At 34.3% G+C, this 20,286-nt stretch overlaps 1 protein-coding gene across 2 annotated transcripts in view; it reads right to left on the bottom strand.

Moving 5' to 3' along the window:
* The window catches only part of LOC149800445 (uncharacterized), a 101,017-nt gene extending 85,100 nt beyond the window's left edge, over nt 1-15,917 (bottom strand). Inside the window, exon 1 of one of the 2 annotated variants that reach the window (XM_089957251.1) lies at nt 15,898-15,917. The gene's annotated coding sequence lies outside the window, so the exon portion shown is untranslated. Of the gene's footprint in view, nt 1-7,857; nt 7,889-15,897 lie in introns of those variants that run through there. The other variant, XM_089957252.1, reaches the window with a different exon arrangement.
* Nucleotides 15,918-20,286: the final 4,369 nt, after the last annotated feature.

Genomic DNA, 20,286 nt, shown 5'->3' with positions numbered 1-20,286 from the left:
CGTGATCGTGGGTCATGCAAATGAATCATTATAAATCCATGTGGAGTTAACTGAGCATGACTAAATAAATTTCTAAATTAAATACTATCCATGTCTCCAGAACACCAAGTTTGATGAATATTCCTCAACGTGTGCGTGTCAACTCCGTTAAAAACAGCCAAAATATTACAATTATCTCTAATTATCTTTGATATCTGCGTATATGGTTGAGTTACATAAATAACGTCGGTATTTTTATGTCTTCCACGAGAAAATATTTTTGCAGGATTCGATTGTTTGTCTAACATTATGTCGTTGTACCCGACTAAATTATTAATACTTCCATCAAAATCATCAACTGATGGTGCATCATTTATATCGGTGATAAATTCAATAATATCATCATGATTTTCATTTAATAGTCGCGCATTCTCATTAAAATCTTTTAATACTTCATAACATCGCTGATCATCAACTGATGGTGCTAGTAAATATAATTTATCCCATTTTAGCCACCTCATTATCAAATTAAGCGGGAACTGCGTTTTTCCACTACCAGATAGACCTATTATTATCAATCTAACATAATTTGGCAATGCCGCGTGATGTTTAACCGGTTCCTGTTTTTTGTGGCGGAAAAATCAATTACATTCATAATATAATTATATTTATGGATTTATATTGTGTAAAATGTCGTGCGCGTACTCCAACAATAGGCCTAACTACGGTTGTAACAGATCGGCCGCGACAGGTACATGTGCGAAATGTGGCACAAAGAAATTCAGATTTATTTCATCTGGACAACGGGCAAGGCCGGCCAAAATAAAATCAATTTAAAAAAAGGAAGAAAAGGGTGGTGATGTTGCAGTACAGTTAATAAAATTTCCTGGTGCTCCCTGGGCTAAGTATCCTGGAAAAAAACATCTTCCAGGATATAATTATTGCGGCCCAGGAACCCGACTCGATCTTAGACTTGATGACCACGATAGACCAAAATTAAATGAAGATCCCGTAAACGCCATAGACAGAGCATGCTATGTTCATGATATTGCTTATCGAAGCAACGATCTACAACAAAGGCATCTCGCGGATGTAAAATTGATTCATACATTAAATTTTATTCCTAATAAATCTATCTGAGAAAGATTAGCTAGTTGGTTAATTAATACCGCAATGAAAAGTAAATTAGCCTTAGGTGCTGGTAATTAATATTATAGAATCGATTTATTATTCTCCGGCTGGATTTTGGAAAGGTAAAGCGGCAATTAGTAAACTTGCCAAAGCCGCTCGAGTAAAGTTTCCAATTGCAGCAGCGTGGTTATCCAAACAAGCAGTATGGCAAATTTATCTTCCGCCGCCTAAACGAATTGAACATGCACATTTTGACGTTAGTGTCCCTAATGAAGTTCATCAAGCTGATATTATGTTTTTGCAGCACGATATTATTGGTCTAAAGACCTACAAATATGTCCTTACCGTAGTTGATATTGCAAGTAGACACAAAGAAGCAGAACCGCTAGCAACTAAAACAGCCGTTGACGTCGCTGATGCATTTAATAAAATTTATCAGCGAGGATCTTTAAGATGGCCAAATTTACTTCAAGTTGATCCTGGCAGAGAGTTTTTAGGTGCGGTATCAGTTTTAATGAAACAAAATAACGTCAGAATACGGCGAGGACATACTGGAATTCATCGAGATCAGGCAATTGTTGAGCGATTTAATAAAGCACTAGCTGAGCGGTTATTCGGATATCAGTATGCAAGGGAATTTATTCAGGATTGAAGATCATATGAATGGGTCGAGAGATTACCAAATGTAATATTAGCGACAAATAGCGAAATAGCACGAACAATAAATATGAGACCGGCCATCGCAATTACAAAATCAATTATACCAATACGAAGACGCGATTTTTCAACACAACCAGTTCTAGGCAGTATCATCGTGATATATTTATATAAACCAGGCGAGGCTGAGGGTGGCAGAAAAAGAGCTTTAGATCCCATTTGGAGTATTACAACACCAAATATCCACCGTGACAAGGTCATCTGGAAGACCAGCAATTTACATTCTTGACTCACTTGCTCCTCAACGTGGATTTACTCGTGAAGAACTACAAATAGTTTCCGCGGACACCCAGTTGCCGCCTAAATCGCTCCGATAATACGTCTACTACACTCCAAACACGCTAACGTGACATTTTCTCGTCTATGACCGCAATTATTATTTTCTTCTGTACACGGTAAATTGTCTCGAATCAATGTTCTGATATTTCCATAACATTACGCAATTACAAATCGCGCAGTTATTATTCTGCTATTGTTTCAACGACATAACAAACTCAACATCTAGGACAAATTCGTATTTATTTTCTTTATCATATTGTTTATAGCTGGATAATTTTTTCGTTATTACATCGTCGCAGGTTTCATCGTTAATTATCAACGAATCTAAAATAATTCGCCTTAATTGAGATATTTTTCTAACCCTAAATACAGCTAAATAAACTAAATTCGACCATTCTATGCGATCATCAACAATCCAAACAATTATATCAGAAATAGTTAATCCCTGAGATGAATGTATTGTCATTGCATATCCTAGCGTCCACGGAGATTTTTCCATATTTAACGCTTCTTTGACGAGTTCAATATCAACGGCGACAATATCATTTAACACAAAGTTCTTTTATCCTTGTCCTGGTACGTCAACGTCAATATTTTGTCGTCGCGTATCTGCTGGTCGATAACATAGCGGTACCATTAATAATGGAAATATTTCTCGTTGTTATTGAAATAATTCTCGTTGAAGAGTATCACGGACTATTTTTCTACTAGCAACTATCAAATCATTTGGTCTCCACGCAGATAAAAAGTTCTTCATGGATGTTTCTGAAATTATTTGGCGCATAATCGTACACTGAATGTTATTTAGATGTAATCGAATTAATTTCTTAAATTCACTTAATTTTGCATCAATCGATCTATAATCGGTATCAACTTCTTCGTAATAATCAACAAAATTCTTCAGCCAGTCATGTGGAGATGTTCCATAAATTGGACTTGGTTGGCCATGATCACCACACATTATTACGGCAGTATTTTTCAACAATAACCAATCAAGAAAAGCTTTTAATACCTCCAACGAAACAGTACAAATTTCATCCCAAATAATAATTTTATTAATATATTTTTCCTCCGTTCGCGAAGAAGTCCACACCCCACAACTGTATTTAAAAAAACTATAATAAGTACACGAATGAACTCCTCACTGCTTCATTTCTTTCTTTAGTCTGTGTGTCGGCGTTAACACAATTACGTCAGAATTTCTAAATAATTCAATAGCTCGCGTTTCTTTAACTGAATCACCTGGTCCATTTACGTAGACTGTTTTATATCGCGATATTATATCCTACACGGACGGCAACCAGGAAATTTCTGATATTTCACCGCGATAATATTCATCTTTGACTGCAACATCAGCTGATCCACAATAATCAAGAATATTTTCATTTGTAATTCTCCATGTGCCCCATGAACCGTCGCCGGTTAATTTCGATACCGTCGCTGAATGTTTTTCATCAATATAAAATGCATCTGTAGCTACCCTAACTACGTGTTTGAGAAATTTATTTATCATCGAAAGTAAATTTATGCTTACATACGCGAGCATCGATGGTCTTAAATGAGTATACTGCGGAGACTCTCCGTTAACGTAGCTGACAGCGGTACCCAATTTTACTCCGTCAGCGAGGTACATATTTTCTCGATTACAAAATATATTCCTCGCTGCGGTATCAGCAGTTATAAAATCTAATTCAGCATCATCCATGATTAATCTAGAATGATTTCGTTGATGATCGTATGCACCGCCTTGAGTAAATTTACCAATTATTTTTCTACCTAAATCTTTTGCTGTTTTTTCGTCATGATCCATTGGCAACCAAACTGATGTTTGTTTTTTATACGATATAATTGCTTCACTAACTATCAACGACGTTAACAGCGCTGAATAGAGCATATATCGCAACAGCCCCGTATGAACCAAAAGTCGCTCTGAAAAATGTTTACCAAACCAAACATAGCAGATTTTATGAAGATTTTTAGCAACTTCAAATGATACTACACGAGCGAATCCGGTTATGGGAAAATCTGGCAACGAACCATTAATTGATACTCGTGTCATTTCGCTGCTAGGATGTCCAAATTGAGCAAAATATTTGGCACACTCGCCTAATCCTAGGAAACTTCCAGAATAACATGCAACCATGTCAACGGATATCATGATCGTGTAATTGTATTTAGTATTCCATAATCCGCCGTGTCCGTATTCGACACAACTCATCTGAACATCTTTGAGAAATTCACTTCGCGTCGGTTTGCAAAGATTTTTTTCCCTAGCAGCGTGAGCAGCAACTGATGGAACAGTAAAACAATTAATTAATAACTGTTCAGAATTTATTGAATTTTTTTTTCTAGTTCTTTCATTTCTTTATGCAATGATTAATTTATGTATAATTCACCGCTAGGTCTTACAAATTGATGATATTTATCCTCGTAGCTCCTAAATAGCCACACTGACACTGGATAGGATTTACTTATTTTGCGAATAAAATCAAACATATCTGAGGAATAAAATTTAACAACACGATCTCGTGGAAATATCGTTACCGCGGACGTCCACGCATGTGCATTATGATCCATTATTATAATTGGTGCTCCTCAAGATTTATAAGCTGATTCATATAAAATTTCTCCCGATAGCGTCTTCACTGTTATTGGAAACTTTAATATACTTGGAAACATAGCAACGTCTTTTCTTGATGCACCCGCAGTGACTGATTTCGCCCACATAGGTTTTTTCGCTAGCCCTCAATCGGTTAAACCACATCCGCGTTTTGTATTTTTTGGATGTTCTATTACTCGCGCAGCTACATAATTTATTCCCGAAGATAATTTCATCAAGGCGAGATTTTTAACATCTGGTTTATTATTTAGCAGATAAATTCCATACACAACTGCAGCCACAGGATAAGCTCGAACATAATATGGTTTATCTATGTCCGTTAACAACCCTGGCCTGGAATTAGTGGATAAAACAGCAGTTGTTTTTTTCCAACCAATCACAGGATCACCTTTATCTCGAATAATCCAGACCTCATTGTATGCCATTTGTGCGATAAATTTTATTCCAAAGATAAATTTTCCGTCGCGATGATTAGCGCCAATATATTCGATTATTTTTCTCGCTCGTTCATCGCTCATGGTGTTATCGATACCGCTGGTTTTCCACGTTGACCACACATGAACTGCTCCATCATCGTAAAACTCCTTCTTAGCTTTATCAACGTTAGCTATATCTTGTTCAACTTCATCGAGGTCAAATAAATTCATGTTATATTTTAGACAAATATCTAAATAATGATGAATCAATGCAAATGGTTAATGGTCGGGTCGTTGACTTGTTGCAATAAATCATGCAGAAGTGAATTCTGCGGAGAACATTTACAATCTATTTGTAGGGGTGGTTTAGGAACAACTAGATATATAAAATGTGACATTGGAATACGAGGATAAACTCGTCTGTGTGTAAATTGTGACGCAAAACGTTACCGAGATCTTAAAAGACATCATGACAAAAATTATTGCCAGTGACAACGCCATCAAGTGCGAGGAGGATTATCTAGATAGGTTTCCAAGCAAATCTTGATTTAGACAAATAATAATTACTATATGAGTGAGATATTCACGAAGCATCGAATCATTGATAACTATGAAGCATCTTGCAGCGGTGTTGTTAGACATTGCAGATTGAAAAAACCACTGTGTAATATTATTAATACTGGTAACTTAATGTTTAAAATTGGGGGCAAGAAAATTTGTCTTAATCATCGTTTTGTATACGAGTCTTTTAACGGACCAATCAAAGATGGTCTTGTAGTTGGTCTTATTGATGGAGATAAATAATTCTATATCAAATCTTCAAGCGATTACGCAGTGATTTGCACGAGGAAATGCTGGTAAATATAATAAAGGCGCTAAAGCCGTTAAATGCATAAATTTAGAGACCAATGAATAAATGATATTTCAATCAATGCGTTCTGCTGGTAAATATTTTGGTATTAATCATATTTCAGTACGATATGTTGCAGAAAAAATACAAAAATCATCATTTTCATATAAATTTGGAGAATGGATCAAATTTCCTATATTCCTCTGATACTTGATGATAACTAAAATCATTTTAGAAACATCAAATTATTTATATATATTTTTGGCTTTTAGAAACATGATATTTAGTATAACGAATGACAAAAATATCAACGATGTAATTTATGCCATCAAAGAATTAAAAGATGAAAAGAAATATCAGACGAGCTATCTACAGAAAAGATCATCGTTGATTTTGAAATATTAGCACGAAACAAACTCGAGGGTAGATATGTTCTACCAGCCAAATATAAACTTTTAAAGAAAATTGAATTAGCGATGTGTCAGTCGTTAGCTACCGTAGGTGAAGCACAAATAAAAGATTTTGCTGCGTTATCTAGGGCAATTGAGAAAATCAGATCAGAATTATCTGAAGAATATGAAGCAAAAAAAAAAAAAAATAATTAATACTCGCGTAAGGCAACTAAAAAATTAGTAAATGACGAAAAGTAAATTTATTTGTTATTTACTGAAATTATTTGTTTTTGTTACTGTTTTTTAGTGAAATTATTTGTTTTTATACTGTTTTTTAAACTGTTTTTACTGAAATTTCAAGTAAATACCCCATCAGAAATAAAGAATCGAACAAATTTGTAATTTTGACTACTAAATACCCCATCATAAATTAAAAATCGAACATATTTATAATTCTGACTACCAAATACCCCACCAGATATTAAAAATCGAACAAATTTATGATTTTGAATATCAAATACCCTATCAAAATTAACAAAATTAGTAAAATAAATATTTCAGTAAAATAAATATTATGTAAAAAATAAATATTTCAGTAAAATAAATATGATATAAAAGTAAATTATTCTGTAAAATCGTGCAAATTGCTCAATTTTGATTAGTAAATACCCCATCGAAATTACAAAATCGAACAAATTTATAATTTTGAGTAGCAAATGCCCTATCAGAATTACAAAATTGTACAGTTTGCTTGATTTTGACTAGTAAATACCCTATAAAATAGTGAGAATTAAATAAAAGTTATTTTGTTAATATTTACTATTTTTTATCTACTTTTATATATATTTTTTTTAGAGAATCTTAAGATCTTACTAGTAAATTAATAATTAATGTTTCGTTTCTATGATCTAATAAATTTCCAGACTGATCCGTTAATCTGAAATTAATACTCGATAATAAACTATTATGACATCGCAGATAAACTGGATTAATTGGTTCTTGTACGACTAAAAATCCAGGTGGTTCTTTTGGCGAAAATGAATAAAGAATAAATCCCTGCCGAACATGATCTGATATTGTCGCGTCGGCGCTGTAGCTGTTTTCGACGACGTCACGTCTGAGATTAACTGCGACAATATTTGTTATATTTACTATTTCCGGTGAAATATGTCGTCCATGCCCAGACGGATTATTATCATATCTGAGTATATTTGTCGCAGGTATTGATTTTCTCCACGCGGCTAATAACTCAGAAAATAACTCATCGATGGCGTCACTGACAGATTTTCTTAATTCGGGTGCATTATAACCGGAAAATTTATAATCTGTCAGTGACGCTTCTGTCAGCGAATACGCGGTTAAATATTTTTGTTTATTTGCTGATTTTTCATCAATTATTGCCTGAATTAGTCGCTGGTTAATATATTCCATATCGGATGCGAGCTGGTTTAATAATTCTACACGTTTAATTACCTCATCGCATGAACCTGATACATTACAAATACACTCCTGAAAATACTGCCGTAGTCGATGTAGTTGTTTTTTATGTTCTTCATTAATTTCTCTGAAAAATATAATAATTTGATTTAGAAAAACAGATGAACTATCCCAAAATCCATAAGCTCTCTCACCACCATAAAAATTCCACGATAAATTGTCTTTATCAAAGATAAAAAATTCACTGAGTTTAGTATAATTTTTCATATTAAGTAAACTATCTTTGTAATCTGGATCAAATTCATGATATGATTGCCCGTCTGTGGTATAATCAGTTTTTTAGGTTCTGGTGGATGAGGTGGTGCTGATGGTTGAATTTCAGGCCAGCCTACAACGGTTCTAATTGAACTTGCATAAATATCTACGGCATAATTAGGTGAGCCTACCTCAATGACCGAAGTTAACGTTGGTTCGTGAGCGGATATTTTTATTTCAGATTCCTCTCCGGTTATATTTTTTATTCTACGTGATAACTCTTCATTAATTTATTTGACTTGATAACTACCTTTTGGTAATCCAACAACGTTCCAGTCAGGACTGCCGTCGGTTTTGTTTTTATTAGCAAAAACAAACGAATTATTTGATAATAATCCACCAAACGATTTTGATCTAATGTTGGGCCAGCTGTGATAAACTCGCAATTGTGCCAGCGTGATCTCGTCAATCGAAATTGCAATTGGAAAATAAATACAATATTCTGGTTTAGTCGAACTTGCCGAGATCATCGTGGTTCTGCGATGAATTGTGTTTGTAGCAATCTGTTGAAGTAATTCCAACATTATTAATATCTGTAGCTTTAATATCGGATTGATTATACATTTTTATCATCAGCGAGAACTCAAAATCGGATATATTTCCGTCATTGAGACTCTCCGACAACAGCGAAGATAATTTTGAATATGCGATTGTTGCCGCGTATACTTTAATCACATACTCGGACAATATCTCATTTGTGCAGAACATATTTTGTTTTAGCAATAATATTAAGGACACCTGCGACCGCTTTTGCCGCGGAGAAAGAAATTGTTACAGCAATCGGTGCCATCATTGTTAACACGGATAATATCATTCCAGTTCCAGCAACGGCGGCTGATACCGAATAAACAATCACGTCAACGATAACTAGTCGTCGTCGATATTTTTTTTATTTTTGCCGTGTACGTGTCTATGATATTTTTCAGCGACGACTGCCACTCGAGTGCTTGATTGTACCTGTACTGGGATGCATCGTTGGTGCTCATTTTATTTTACTAGTAAATAATTGAGGTGACTCAGATATAAATTCCATGCACCATTAAAATGATGTCGGTTTTGTTGTTCTGTCAGTTTCTAACGTAAATATTTCTTCGACTTCGTATTTTAATAAAACGGTCAGAAATCCGAGAAACCTATCGCTGGGACGTCTCCAGTCGTATTCTTCAGTAATTATTCTGAATCTTACTGAGGAAAAAACGTATAATCTGTACACGCCAGTAACTAATGCGGTGTATTTGAGGGTATTATTTTCTGGTGTCCACGTTGATGATCCCGTTGATGTTGTAAATACGATATTGTTGACCTGTGATGAGGTTATTTCTGCTGGAATCTTAATAAGGCCAGGTTTTTTTTTCTCGATAATTCCATCTCTTTTAATAATAGTTTTCTGGAGGCTAGTAAAATCACCCACTTGAGTGTCGTACTCGGTCCGTCGAATTATATCATTTAAGTTGATATTACTCGTTTTTAATTTTTCATGTTGATCTTGAAAAATAACAACCTCGTCAGGATCTATTCCTGACAGCGATAAAAGATTATTAACGTCGTCCTTTGTTGCGTACTTCGACAAATACACGTCAATGAGTTTTTTTAAAATGTTTGTAATAGCAGGGATCTTCCGTAAATATCAACCATTATTTGTAAGTGATTGATTTAATTTATCAGAAGTGTACTTGTGAACGACTTTATGATATGGTTTAGTTAATGCTGATATTGCATCAATGACATTAATTGCTTCACGGCCACATATTGGCGAATCAGTGTTTGTGTTCATAACGTCGAATACCAAATTGGAGCGTTTGATTGTCTTGCATAATTTAGAAATTCACGTGGCGGCCCTAACCCGTACGAGTCAAAGTAAATAATTTCACGTGGATTAATCGCGTAAGCAACCCAGTGTATGCCAGGACCAATACTGTCATCGAGATTTATAATTCCCGTTTCATTGCGATTTGGTTGTTCCGGTAACTGATATCGCATAAATACACCTCTGAAGAATTTTATTTTTAATTTCTTTAGCGGCGTCGGTTAAATCAAAATTTGACATTGGGACAATATTTAGCGGACCTTTGGGTACCACTACGGAGGTGATCCTGGTAGTCGAAGGCCTTTTCCGTACCAGTATGGGGGTGTTCCTGGTAATCTTAGGCCGAGTCCTTTTTTTTACCGTATTTTCCTCCTGTTATTTTTTTCTGATATTTTACTACTAGAGTATCCAGCAGCACCTAACGCAGCCGCTTTTTCTATCATTGGTAACGCAGCTGATAATAACGCTGGTAACGCAGCGAGAAGTGGAAAGAAACCACCTACTTTAATCATATCTTTGACGGCGCTCGGGGAAAGATCAATTTGAACCCCAGTATTTGATGATGTAGCTTTAGTAAAATGTTTATGTTGAGTTTTAGTCAACGACAGTTTATTTGGACCACCGCTGACAATTTGATTGTGTTTTAATGTTAATTTTACTCCACAAAATTTTGTTGTATTTTATTGGAGTTTTTTCACCTGACCCGGAGTCAGGGTCACACTAACATGATCGTATGGCGTTATAATAAAAGTGATTGATTTAAATTAATCTCACATTTTTTCCCACCGGAGCATCAATATTTTTCCACCAATACCCTCAAGAATCATAGTTCTATCGCTAAGTATGACGGCAACTGCTTTAAAATTATCACCAGCTGCATTAACTATTCTGGCTTTGAAATGTATATCAACGACGGATTGTGCTAATAAATCATGATGTTCTAGTGTAAAATAATAGATCGGATACAAATTTGTAAAATCTAATTGTGATATTTGTAAGCCAGTATCAACATTTTGATCTCATCCCATACAACTCATTAAACGAAGATATCCACGCGCCACTGAATTATTAGCAAAATCTAACGATATCTCCTCAGATGGTTCCTGATGTCCATTTATTCGTAATGATATTTCGCTGACATTATAATGATCAAATATCATATGACTAGCTGTTTGATTATACCGATTAGCCATTTGAAGAGTAATAAAGATATGTCTTGGCACAGAAACACCTTGTTGTAATGATATATGCCAAGTAAAATTACCATTGACGGTGTTAGTGAAACTATCAGTGGTTGTTGTTAGCCACGAACTTACTGATTTACCACCTTGATTCATAAAGGAAAGTAATTTACCTTCTTCAGATATTGATGGAGTCATTGCTGGCATCCATAGTGTAAGATTAGATAATACTACCTTACCATTATTAGCAGCATCAGCAGCAGCATGAGCAGGACCAGGATCATGTTCTATCCAGATAGCATCATTACTATCACCTTTTCGATAATGAACATTTGTGTGTTTGGCTCCAAAAATTACCCTTTTAAAATTTCTGCAAAATCCAAATATATGAGATAATGGAATTGCACCTGAAAATCTTCCACGATTACCTCTTAACATGTTTCTACGTGTAGCAAATCCTAGATTAAAATCAGGATTAACACTTTGTAGTACTGGAAATAAAGCCCATGATCTATCTATCGTTCCAGCTACGGCAGCATCCGCAGAAACTTGAGTCAGTTGTATGAATTATGATCAGCCGCATTAAAATTATCCTTGGCAAACATCATACTCGGACCAGCTGATCTAGAAAAATCATCTGAGTATCTTGCTAGTCCCATAATTGTCGTAGCAACGTCAACATTATCGTGAATTGATTCAATTTCTTTTCCATCTATCATGTATATGGCGCTTTTAAATAATGTTATAATACCATTATTAACAAAACCGACTCTGAAAGCTTCTGGATATACGGTATTATCTGTTTTTATAATTTCACCTACAACCTCGATAAACGCCTCACACGGCAAAAAATACCTAGTTGTATCATGAACCTGAATTTCAACTCGACTATCAGCATTTGGTGTTACTGCGTCATACGAGTAATGTTGATAATCACGCACGGACGTATCTTTATTTATTGACTCATCCATGTCAAAGGCCTCGTTGGATGTTCGCGCAAACATTTTATTATAAAGATTATCTTCTAAAACGAAGACCACTTCCCGATATCATACTTGTGTTTATTATTTGCTCGGCTCCCTGATTTGTTAATTCTGTTAATTTTTGATTTGCTGCATCATTTATTACCTTACTAACATCGTTAGGCATCACAGAGGTATTTGGTAATTTGACGGGAACAACAACCGGTTGTATTTTTTTCTGCGTATTAAATTTAATATTCTGTCTTCAATGACATTAAACGCTTTACTGGCAACGCTACCAACAGCGGCGATGGCTTTATCACTAATAAAGTCCATAGCTTTCATTGATAATTGTTTTGCAGTAGGTCCGGCTTTAGGAGCTATCCTTGTGATAAGACCTTTAACAACATTACCAAATCCGTCTCCCTAAGTAACTCTGTATATGGATAATCGCGCGTTTACTACTCGAACAGACACAGGTTTACGATGATGTTTGTGCACGATCATTTTATTTAATTATTTAATTATTCAACAACTAGTCGCTGTAGTCGTCGATAATTTCATCAATAAGATTGCGATAAATATTAACATCTATGATACCGCCCTGAAATAATCTTCGCGATACATCATTGACAACATTGTCGGGGCAGATAGAATTTCCGAAACCACTAACTAGCTTTAGCACTTTGAGATTCCTTCTCTTGAGGTGGTTGTTGAGATGGTGGTAGTTGAGATTGTCTTGATATTGCTGAGTACACATCACCAATACATTTTTTATGTCCCGGATCCTCTGGATCGGGTTCCTTTCTCATAGAAGCAAAATACAATAAAAGAGCCCATTTAGATTTAGGCATTATTTTAACAAAATCTGGATTTAGATATCTATCCCTTTGATCATAACCAAATGCAGCAATATTAATTAAGTTTTCCCTGTCCTAAACATATCAAGAGTATCATCGGTAAACATTGTGTCAGCTGTTTCTGCAGGTTGAGGTGATATTTGTTGTATTTGCAAAGGTGGAGGGTGTTGTGTTTGTAAAGGTGGAGAAAGTTGATATGAAGATTTTTTTCTTGATTACTTTTCCATTTCTCCTCAATTTCTTGCAGATATTTTTCACGTTCCTCCTCCAAATTTTCTTTCATTTTTTAAAACCCTTTTTTGTACTAATTTCCTTCCGTAATTTTATTCCTTTACTAAAAGCATCATAAATATCATCCTTGATTAACCGGGGAATATTTCGTTTTAATTTATGTTGTAAAGTTTGACAAAGCCTCAATGCATTATTACCTAACGATATTGCATTATAACCTAACGATATTACAATGTTACCATTATTACTTAATTATATTGCATTGTAACCTAACGATATTGCATTATTACCATTATTACCTAACGATATTGCATTATAACCTAACGATATTGCATTATTACCATTATTACCTAATGATATTCTATTATTACCGTTATTATTTAACGATAATGCATTATAACCAACGATATTGCATTATTACCATTATTACCTAACGATATTGCATTATTACCATTATTACCTAACGACATTGTAGCATCAACACTTTAATTTGTGTTATCAGCCTTAACTAACTTGCCTGGAATATATATGTGTTTGTAATTCCATATCTTGCATCCACCGCTAATATGATGTGTACACGATCTGTACATTATCTATATGTACACTATCCATGTTCATCGTGTTATTATCACGTGGATGGTATTGAACATAGTCAAATTTAGTATTTGATTTAAAACATCTTCAAAGACATTCATATATTAGCATCGAAATAAGTAAATTCTGTAATTCAAAAAAATGGAGTTGAAAGGAGACGAATTAGTCGCCATCGGTTGTGTTAACAAGAAAAGAAAAATAAGGGGAGCTTCCACTTGAAAATTAAAACGAAAATGCATCACAACATAAAACGATAAGAACCATTTACATTTTTAGATGGTTTGCTATTAAAATCAAATGAGGAGAACATTGCTACATTTGATGAAATATACGTAAGTATCACATGGTTGTTAAGTATGCTTAATATGAATTTTAAAAAACGTGATCTGGTTCCTCCAGTACACGCCCATTACCACTCCTCCAGCAGATGCCTACGACTGGATACGAAACGTTTTGATCGCAATGCTACTATCAATTGTAGCGAGCAAAAAAAAAGTTTCCTTGAAAACTCTTATACTATGTGTGTTACATCAGGTATGGCTGAAAATAAAATAACCTGAAGTTATATCTATCTATCTAAATTTATATATATATATATATATATATATATATATATATATATATATATATATATATATATATATATATATATATATTGATTGTATTTATTTGACAAATAAAAAATATACTGACGGTAAAGTTAACGTTAAGCATAATTAATCATTCGTCTTATCACCAATAACTGTTTGAATCTAAATGGGCTAATATCTACATCCGATGGAGCAAAACGTCCCACTACCTCCCTCCTTCAAAACGTCCCATTACCTCCCTCCGTCAAAATGTCCCACTACCTCCCTCCGTCAAAACGTCCCACTACCTCTCTCCTTCACAACGTGCTACTACCTCCCTCCTTAAAAACGTCCCACTACCTCCCTCCTTCTAAACGTCCCACTACCTCCCTCCTTCACAACGTGCTACTACCTCCCTCCTTCAAAACGTCACACTACCTCCCTCCTTCAAAGAAGAACCCAGTGAAAACAGAAGATCAAATATCCCCTCCCCCAAGAAGAACTACATAACTTTATTATAATATAAAAGTGCACCAATATCAGAATGCTTATGACAAAACTATTTAGAAGAAGAGATCTCTACTAACTATATTATAAAACATATGTTACCTGGTACATACACAATAAAATAATTTCCAGAGTATCAAATAAGTATGTTCTTATGGTGAAAAAATCGATACAAATACATATGACAACATTATTTACTTGTCATGGAAAAATCGATGCAAATACATATCACAACATTTTTTTATTATCATAGAATAATTATTTCCATATCCTGGTAAAGTAGACACAGCATCGTCTAAGTCAGTGCTATTATGATGTGCTAATACTAATTGTTTTGTATTGTTTAATGGGTTTGATAGAAACGATATAGGTAAAATATCTGGCGATCATTTTCCGGGAGATATAAATAAATAACTACTTGCAGATATTTATAATCCTAACACATCTGAGCCATATTTTTTTATTGTCTTTGATACATGATTTTATGGTCTTTGATAGATGATGGTATGGTCGTTGATACATTATTGTATGGTATTTGATACATTATTTATAGTCGTTGCTACAAAATTGTATGGTTGCTATGAAAAATGTTTAGGAAACATTCAGTACATTTAGAAATAGTCTACGAATTGAAGGTTTCATCTTTATCATACTAACACAACAAAAGAGCAATACAATGCTACAATGGGGTTCTTTACATTGAATTTTTAAATAGGTAACATTCAAAAATAATTTGCAAACTGTACTCCAACAACAAACTTTTTATCACTTAATTTATGCCAAAAATGCAGAACTTTACTTATATATGCAAATATAGATAATTATGGATGTACACTGACATGGCTTCTATTCTGACTTACATTACTTTTTCAATGCTTATTTGATTTTCTAATTTACGTACATAATGTCGTTCCTAATGAAGTATTATTGACTGCTATTTTAGTTAATTTTAAAACGCGTGGTTCACAATGTCTCACGGATGCAGCGTTATCAAGGCACAATCAAACTGAAAACATAGCAACAATAACACATTTCAAAAGTTGTACTTACCTTTGTTATTGAAAATTTCCTCTGATGGTCTGAATAGATTCCAATATATATTAGTCACGCGTATGGAAAATTGACACCAATGATAACGATTTAAGATAGATAAGTTCCGTTTCGTGAACCATCACTGATTAGAATCGTACTAGTTATTCTCCTTTAGGTCCAATGTTAACCACAATCGCAGATGGTGTAGCCCGATTTTCTCTCTTTGAGTTTTCGAAATAAACTACAAATATCTTGAAACTTTAACACGAAGATAGATTATCATTGTATGCGTATCTTTTGCATATTGATCGAACAAGTTTTTCATCCACACGAAGGCCTCTCGTGTTTTTATAGCAGAAGGGAGTATAATTGCATCTAGCCTGGTAATGTGCTAATCCAAAACGTAGAGAGATATATTTTCCCCATTTCAGTGACATCTTAATGGAAATAGAAGTTCAAAATTTCAAAACAGATTTAAACGGATATCCTCAATATATATATATATATATATATATATATATATATATATATATATATATATATATATATATATATATATATATATATATATATCACTCGCGTGTATTGTTACAACACGTATCCTTGCAGAGAGCGATTACTTGTCAAGTTAGTGACCTAAAGGTCACTTATCCACTAACCCGTTCATCCTAACAGACTGAATATATATATATATATATATATATATATATATATATATATATATATATATATATATATATATATATATATATATATGAGTGATGGACTAATTGAGTATTTGATTACGGACATATAACGATAGGTACGGCAAATATACAAAAAGAGAAAAGAAAAATAAAGCAAAAAGGGAAAAAGATAACTGACAAAATAAAGAAATATAAAGAATTGTTTCTTTATTACGGTATTACTGAAATTATATCAACGTATCACTCGTATGAGTTAAATGTTGCACTTCATAATTCCTGGACAGTAACTTTGTCAATTTGTATTCCAATTCATCTTCCAGAATCATTGTTTTGTTTGTTTGAAATTTGTCATTGTTTGGTTGGTGTACGTGATTGATCTTGTACTTGAGCCGCGTGAAAATTTCAAAACAGATTTAAACGGATATCCTCAATATATATATATATATATATATATATATATATATATATATATATATATATATATATATATATATATATATATATGTCACTCGCGTGTATTGTTACAACACGTGTCCTTCCAGAGAGCGATTACTTGTCAAGTTAGTGACCTAAAGGTCACTTATCCACTAACCCGTTCATCCTAACAGACTGAATATATATATATATATATATATATATATATATATATATATATATATATATATATATATATATATATATATATATATATCAGTGATGGACTAATTGAGTATTTGATTACGGACATACAACGATAGGTACGGCACATATACAAAAAGAGAGAAAAGAAATAATAAAGCAAAAAGGGAAAAAGATAACTGACCAAATAAAGAAATATAAAGAACTGTTTCTTTATTACGGTATTACTGAAATTATATCGACGTATCACTCGTATGAATTAAACGTTGCACTTCATAATTCCTGTACAGTAACTTTGTCAATTTGTATTATTTGTTTTTGATCTCTTTCCAATTCATCTTCCAGAATCATTGTTTTGTTTGTTTGAAATTTGTCATTGTTTGGTTGGTGTACGTGATTGTTTTTGTACTTGAGCCGCGTGAAAACAAGACGTGCACTAAGAACATGTAGTATTCACTATTACATCCTGATAGGAGATATTATCATTTTTGCAGTCAGAAACACTTTTACCTAATATTTATAAGGAGATGAATCAGATGGTACATACCTGCACGTGTGTGATCTTTTAATTTTTTGTTTTAACGTAGCTTTAACAATTATAGTCATATCACTATTACGATGTCTGCATCGTGGCAGTTTATGGTGCCATCTAGCACATGGGCATCATGACGAAGTCATACGGCATCATTTCCCACATGAGACCAGGCTGACCAATCCTAACACTTTTAAAGACTGTATGTACATCCTGTAAAAGCATACCCAAAAGCAAATATCCGCAAAACAGGATATCGCCTATCAAACCCTTGCTTTGGGATATAAATGAGTCATACTATATGCGTACTCTGAAGTCTCACAAGTTGAAAGTCACGTCATGAAGATTACTGCCCAAGAGCTTAAAATAATCGCTTCAAGCTCGCGTTAGAAGTTAACATTTCGATCTGAGATATAATATAATAAAGGTTGCATTCAGATTCAACCTTACGAAGGTATGTCTCATTGATTTAGCTTCGCAGAAGCAAACATTAAATCTGGTACGTAATGTCACCGCAGCCCAGATAACCACGAGGCCCAATGAAAACAATCAATATAGCCTATTATTTTAGCTGGGTTAGATAGTGAATTTGTAGTTGAATACCTTTTTCCTTAACCATACCTAGGTATCACAGGTCAAGTGACCCCAGGATGTGTTGCTTATGTCATTAAGAGGATATGTTATCGTTTGCATTGTGACTCCAGCCATTATTCCCTGAAAGATATATGAGGTAGAAGTTGGATGCTCAGCATTCTTTCCACATATTACTTATGTTCCTGCCGTAATAAGACTGGGTAACGTATTTGAAGGAGAATGCAATTTGTTTTTAGCAAATTATGTTTTTCGAGAATACTTACCAAATCATATTACGTAAAACCCTTCCAACCACCCCACTGTGCGAGCAACCTCGTTAGTATATCATTCACATAAAAACTAGCCTCACCAAACTCTGGCTAGTGGCTGTAATGGGCAAGTGTTATTTCCATAGACTATAAGAAACAGACAGAAAATACGATTTTCGTCTATTAGTAGGGCTGCATTAATGAGGTAGCAGACTATTATTCCTAACATAATTTGATTGGTTGAGTTTTCTCGGAGAAACATAATTTGCATAAACATTTGTTTCCCCTTACAGAAGAGCTCGAAATTAGGTCAGTGGTGCGAAAGGGTAAACAGTAACTGCTTAAGTTTAAGTTTTGGAAGCCGTGACTGATATGTTCTGAGATGAACGTTTGTGTGAATAAGACTATGACGCGTCACGTGTGCCTGAGAGGTTCTTAAAGAATGTGGAGCGCATTTTTTTAGCCGAACTTATGGAACAAATCAGTAGATTGTTGTCGATTAGGCAGTTATACTTTGTCGTATTTGTAATGGATGGGTGGAAAATTTAATAACGTATGGCGAGATTTCTCACGAAAGTTTGGGCTTTTAGCAGTTTGAACTGTTATACTGTAAGACAATCCTTAGCCCTATGCTGGTTCTGCGCGCAATATGGTCGGGTAAGGTCGGAAACGAGGAAATTTGAATTCAAATCAAAATACTTACCAATACATAGTGGACGTGCATGAAATAGTTCAGAAACCGTATCAGATGACCCATGATTAGTTGTTGCAGTCTGGTTGCAAGTACGCGCAGTATTACAACGATGGAACGCGAACTAGGAAATTTGACTTCGCTGACCGTTTGTTGGTGATATAAAACGAGCAAGGCAATGTCCGGGACATACTTATATATTTAAAGGAAGGGCGGTATGGAGATTTAAAGACCGAACCAAGGACATACCCTGGGAAAAGAGGACTTATGGAAACACTATCATTAGACATTCCTTGGGGATTACTTGTATATACCCACCGTAGAAGAAATCGAGACCCTCACGTTCCACTTTGTTTTCCCGTGACACTCCCTCGCCCCATTGCAAATAGTGTTTGTTAGACGGGGTGGGCGAGGGATGACTGCACATGAATGGGCATTAGTAGTGCAGATATTACCAAAAAAGAGAGTTAAAATATCATATATGCCTTTTATATTTAGGAAAAAGAGAAAATATCATTATTATAAAAATAAAATGCTTATTTCAGCCGTCCTATGGACTATCAGTAAGGTCTGGGTGTCGGTTGTGAATTTGAAAATCATCGAACGTTTGAGATATTATTACTTAATTATAGGGTACAGTTCTTCCCATCATCTTTGTTACTGTTTGTGACATAAGGCAATCTTGCAATATTTGTTACCTTCATATATACCATTGTCTGTGACATAACTAAGTCCTACACTTCATATTTAGTATTCTTTGTGACATTATAAGTTAGTTCTATGATACAGTTCTTCTCTTCGCAATTAGTATTATTTTTGAGACGTTATATCATCCCAGATAACCAGACGCGTGATGTACTAATTAACTAAACTTCCAAGTATTGGAAAAATTTTAATTATTAAATGTGATTGTTTGTGTTTACACTGATGCAGTAACCTCGTTTCAATGCCAAGAACGGGTGATATTAGATGGGTCAGGAAAGAGAGTTTCCAATTCACCTCTCCCATTGGTCGAAGAATATACACTTAAACTATTCA

This window comes from Sinohyriopsis cumingii, chromosome 5, assembly GCF_028554795.1.
Source record: "Sinohyriopsis cumingii isolate HCF-2022 chromosome 5, ASM2855479v2, whole genome shotgun sequence".
In the NCBI taxonomy this organism is placed as follows: Eukaryota; Metazoa; Mollusca; class Bivalvia; order Unionida; family Unionidae; genus Sinohyriopsis; species Sinohyriopsis cumingii.
This window is presented reverse-complemented; position numbering and strand designations above follow the sequence as displayed.